At 45.2% G+C, this 5,853-nt stretch overlaps 1 pseudogene; it reads right to left on the bottom strand.

Moving 5' to 3' along the window:
- Positions 1 to 413: 413 nt before the first annotated feature.
- On the bottom strand, positions 414 to 699 carry LOC105944322 (annotated as a pseudogene).
- Positions 700 to 5,853: the final 5,154 nt, after the last annotated feature.

Here is a 5,853-nt window from a genome sequence, read left to right as displayed (position 1 = left end):
ATGGTGGCGCACACCTTTAGTCCCAGCACTCAGTAGGCAGAGGTAGGAGAATCACTATGAATTTGAGGCCAACCTGGGACTTCAGAGTGAGTACCAGGTCAGCCTGGGCTAGAGTGAGACCCTACCTCAAAACAACAAAAAAATGTCCTCAGTTCAACACCACCAGCATTAGTTTTGAGTTAGGCAGGATACTTGATGTTCAAACCTCAATCAGAGACTACCTCAATTCACACTTAATTTTTTTTTTCAGGGGGGGATTTGTCCATAATTAAAACTTTATTGAAAAACTGACACCAAAATAGGAGATTGATGTTGCATACCTTACAAAACCAAACATTACATTGTCTTGGTAGAGTGAGCTTGAGATAAGGCTTTCTGTGAGAAAGCATAAATTCAGCAAGTCGTGTAGGTGGTTAATGTGGTTTTCTTCTGAGTGAACAGCCGTCTGTGAGTCTGGCCTTTCCTCCTGTCGCCTGGAACAGCACTGCTGAACAGCCTACACACAGAACCGCCGCCTGAGCATGGCTGAAAACCGTGGTGACTTTGTAGCAACTGGACATTTCATGTTCATGAAGTAGGAATGTGGACTCTGAACCAGCCTTTTCTTTTTATGTTTTTTCTTTTCCTCTTCCAAGGAAGGGTGTAGTAGATCTCTGGCCAAAGGCATGGCGACCGTCCCGCGAACGCCAGCGACGCAGACTCCCCAGGTGAGCAACACGCACCACACTTAAATTTTAATAAGAATCCCCAGATGGCTCAATGCAAACTCGAATTTGAGAAATATTAATTTATTTTAATCACCTTATTTTGCAGGTGGAAAAACCAACCTAGTGTTTTGAAGGAATAAAACACATGTGGCTAATTGTTGATATGGTATGGACGAGAGTAAAATGCAAGTGGACCCATTCAATAAGTCTTATTTTCTGTTATTATTTTGCAATGTTGTTTTAAACACTGAATTGTATACTAACAGCCATGAGTATTCATTTTGGGGCTATCCATCATTAAAGGATAATTGATGCTGAATACAGATGTAACCTCAGTACGTATATGGCCAGCTGAACTTGAAATTAATATTCTCATACATCCTTACCCTACAAATTCTTACTCTTTCTTGGACAAATGTCTATCCACTCAATGAAAGTAGTTTTCCTGGGCTGGAGAGATGGCTTAGCGGTTAAGGGCTTGCCTATGAAGCCCAAGGACCCCGGTTCGAGGCTCAACTCCCCAGGACCCAAGTTAGCCAGATGTACAAGAGGGCGCACGCGTCTGGAGTTCGTCTGCAGTGGCTGGAAGCCCTGGCGCACCTATTATCTCTTTATATATATCTGTCTCTTTCTCTCTGTCTGTTGTTCTCAAATAAAAAAAAAAAAAGTAGTTTTCCTGACTTTTGTCCCAGTCCTCATCTAGTCCTCAGGTGCAATAAAAAGTTTTTAGGCTGCCTTTATAAAAAATTGATTTATTTATTTAAGAGAGGGAGAGAGGGAGAGAGAATAGGCACATCAGGGTCTCCAGTCACTGCAAAAGAACTCCAGATGCGTGTGTCTGTGTCTCCTTGTGCATCTGGCTTACATGGGTCCTGGAGAGTTGAACCAGAGTCCTTTGGCTTTGCAGGCAAATGCCTTAAGTGCTAAGCCACCTCTCCAGCCCTAGGCTGCCTTTTCCATGGTATGATAATTATTGTCATATTTAAAATGTAATCCTCTTTTAAAAATATAAATGTTAAGTGTGACTTCTTAGCAGTGCACTGTGCTTATACAGCATTTCAGTTTCTCAATTGATTTTTTCCAAAGAGTTTCAGCTAGGTATTTATTGGAAGAATTTTTTTCTTTTACCTTCTGGAGGGAAAAAGAATTATTTTTCCACCCATGAGAGAGACTGAGCAACTATCAATTTTTTAAACATGGCTGATCTCAATTTTAAGGTACTGGGAGGGACTATTGACTAGTATTTAGAAACAGATTGAAAATAGCATGCTAAAAGATAGCAACAGTGTACAATGGTTGTCCTAAAAATGTGGTACTTGTTGATTTATATGAGCACCAAATTTGAGAAAAACAAAAACCAAGCTGTGTTTAACACCTAATTCCAATAGCTTGAGCTTTTATACAGATTATATAAGAGAATCCTGTTTAATTTACTCATAGTATGTGATTGCACATTTCCTTTTGTGCAAAATGTTCAGTGATATTTTTTTTGAGCACACACTATATATCCAACATTTCTACTAACATTCTTTGTTTTTGGAGGTAGGGTCTCATTCTAGCTCAAGCTGACCTGGAGTTCACTCTGTAGTCTCAGGGTGGCCTCAAACTCTCAGCAATCCTCCTACCTCTGCCTCTCCAAGTGTTGGGATTAAAGGCGTGCACCACCACGCCCAGCTTCAACTAACATTCTTTTACCTATTACTCATTCAATGTTCACCTCTAGAATTAGCCTCAAGTTTCAAATTTCTGAAATTGTTATCCTCATCCTGGGCTTATTTTGAAGAAATACTTCTCCTTGTTTAAATAATTCATTGTTTGGGATCCCCTAATTTCCTATGATTAAAAATGATTATCCTATAATTAAAAAATGATTATGCCTAGGTGTAGTGATGCAAACCTTTAATCCTAGCAGCATTCTGGAAGCAGAGGTAAGAGGACTACTGTGAGTTCAAGGCCAACCTGGGACTACTGAGTGAGTTCCAGGTCAGCCTGGGCTGGAGTGATACCCTGCCTTGAAAAAGAAAAGAAAAAAAATTAACTTGATTATCACTAGTAGAAAAAAAGGATGTGAAACCTGAGTCATTTCCAGGGCCACATGGAACCAACTGTGTACAAATGTCTCTAGTGAGTATCTCTTCAGGTTTACAGGAAGAGGGTACACTGATACCACTTACAATTGTGGCACCCGAGCTGGAACCATCTCCCAGTGCTCTTAGCTTGCAAGAAACTATGTCATGTTACAGTTGGGGTTGGAAGCGGCCCTCCTCCATGACCCCCCACAACTCGCCTGTGCAAGGCTTAGTCCCCAGCTGCTGCGTCCAGGCTTGAGAGGTGTTTGGACCAGGGCGGGGGGGCACTGTGTTCATCTGCGGATTGATCCTTAGATAGATTCATAATTTGATGGTATCGTTGAGAGGTGATAATAGGTACGGCCGGGAATGACGAATTAAGTTTCTGGGGAATACTGCAGAAGGGCCTATCTTGTCCCAGGCCCTCCCTGCTTCTCTCCTGGCTGCCTGTGGAGAGCAGCTCTGTTCCCTCCTCTGGGATGCTCAGCCTCATGGTAGCCCAGAATCACGAGCAGCAACCTCTGACATCACGAGCCAAAGGGATCACTCCTCCTAAGTCGCTCACGTTCACGTCGGTGCTTTGTCACAAAGATGGGTAGCTGACAGGAGCTCTCCTCCTGACTGCAGCTACTTGGGCTTCGAAAGCACGAAACCTGCCAAGTTGCATGCTTTCTGCCCAAAGTGGGCTGTTCGTTTATAAAAATGCTGGCCTTTCGTGACCAAGAGTTACCTTGTAAAGGGACAAAAGTTCTGTTTAAGCTGGAGTTCTTCTGTAGATAACATGTTGAGATCTCCCTTTCTTACCAAGGAGGGAGAAGGTGATGGAGAGAGGAACTCAACTGTCTGTCTATTCAAGTCTGTGAGGGAGGCTGCAACGGCGTTGTCTGAATCGATAATTGGGCTTCAGTGCTGCCAAGAGGAGGCTCAGAGAAAACATGGGTCATGAAAAGGTTTGAAGAGATTAACAGACGTCTTGCATTTTAGGTTTTGATTTAGCTAGTCTCCCTCCCATCTTTTTTCCTTCCTCCGCCTTTCTTTGCTTCCTTCCCTCCCTTCTTCCCTCCTCTTCTCCCTTCCTTCTTTCTTTTCTTCCTTCCTTTGACTAAATAGCCTTACTAGGAAAATGGAGATGACTGCATGCTATCTTGGGCACCTAGGTTGTAAAATGAAGGGCCTGAAAATTCTTATCTTGATGTCCCTGAAACGTAGACTCCATTTATATGTACCTCAGCCCCTACTTCAGTCTGGAGTTAGGCAGAGGCATGGCTTGATCTGCATGCAAGAGGCCAGGAGTCAGGGCACTCAGTTGTCACTGTTGCTTAGAGGAGAAGCACCGTTCTATGGGCTATACAACCTTCAAGGTACATTTTATTTATTTTTATTTATTTTTGCTTATTTTTATTTAAGAGCAACAGACAGACCGAGAAGTAAAGAGGGAGGGAGGGGGAGAGAGAGAGAGAGAGGGAGGGAGGGAGAGAATGGGCACACCCGGGCCTACAGCCACTGCAAACGAACTCCAGGCATGTGCGCCCCCTTGCGCATCTGGCTGACTTGGGTCCTGGGGAATCGAGCTTGGAACCGGGGTCCTTAGACTTCACAGGCAAGCGCTTAACTGCTAAGCCACCTCTCCAGCTCTCAAGGCACATTTTAAAATATCGCGTGTGTGTTTTCATGAGCGTGTGCACGTGTGTGCCACCATGCATGGTGGAGGTCAGAGGAGAGCCTCCGGTCAGCCCCCGCCTCCCACCTCCTTTGGACGCCGTGTCTCTCTCTCCTGGGTTTGCCCAGCCAGCTGGCGCAGGAGCTTCGAGATGCCGCTACTCCCGCCTCATGTTCTCCGTAAGCGGGTCGGGGCGGCAGGTGCCCGCACCCTGCGCCAGGCTTTACCTGAGTTCTGAGAACCCCAACGCCGGCAGTCGGGCTCGCCCAGCAGGAGCGCTACCCCCCCCCAGCCATCGCCCCCCCAAAAGTCCTGCTAGAGCTTGCACGCGCAGGGCATCTCGTGACTCGGACCCACCGTCCCATCCCGGCGATCGGCTGGGTGCTTCCCACGCCTCACTGGCCCGCTGCTCTCCTTCCTCTTGGTCTTTAGGACTGGGCGGGGTGGAGAGTCCCCCAGGGCGTCTGACTTACTGAGTCCACGGTACTGAAATCGGTCCCTCACAGCTTCACCCACTCCCCTTGAATATCGTTTTTCATCACTGTATTACAGTCTGTCTGATGAGGTATGTCTTTCTGAAGATAATTCTATCCCTCTGGTATTCTTTTATTCTTCATGTCTTCCACAGTGCTTGAAATCTACAATCTTTGCCCCACTTTTTTTTATTTCTCACAAGGCTTACTATTCTTTCTCAGAAAGTGTTCTTATTTATTTATTTATTTATTTATGTGTGATAGGGCCTTATTCTAGCCCAGGCTGATTTGGAATTCACCATGTAGTCTCAGGGTGGCTGCAAAATCATGTAATCCTCCTACCTCTGCCTCCTAAGTGCTGGGATTAAAGGTATATGCCACCACGCTCAACCTAAGAGCTCTTTTACAAGGGGATTGTAAAAATTTCCTTACAAATATTAATTTTCTCTCTTTTTCCTTCTTGGGAAACTGAGGCAAAAGCTATGTGACAGGGCTGGAGAGATGGCTTAGCAGTTAAGCACTTGCCTGTGAAGCCTGAGGACCCTGTTTCGAGGCCCAATTCCCCAGTACCCACATAAGCCAGATGCACAAGGTGGCTCATGCATCTGCAGTTCATTTGCAGTGGCTGGGGGCCCTGATGCACCCATTTTCTCTCTCCACCTCTTTTTCTCTCTGTCTGTCACTCTCAAAGGAAAAAAAAAGCTATGTGACCTTTGGAAATCATGTAAAAAATGGCACTCAAGCTTGAATGATTACCAAGTACATAAAACTCTCAATGTTCTCTATTCAGAAAGAATAAGTCATAAACTAGGGGTAGTGGCACAAGCCTTTAATCCCAGCACTTGGGAGGCAAAGGTAGGAGGATCATTGCAAGTTCCAGGCCAGCCTGAGACTATAGAGTGAGATCCAGGCCATCCTGAGACTATAGATTGAGTTCCAGGCCA

The sequence above is a fragment of the Jaculus jaculus genome, chromosome 15, assembly GCF_020740685.1.
Source record: "Jaculus jaculus isolate mJacJac1 chromosome 15, mJacJac1.mat.Y.cur, whole genome shotgun sequence".
Lineage (NCBI taxonomy): Eukaryota > Metazoa > Chordata > Mammalia > Rodentia > Dipodidae > Jaculus > Jaculus jaculus.
The sequence above is the reverse complement of the archived record's forward strand: the minus strand, read 5'-3'. Positions and strand labels throughout refer to the sequence as shown.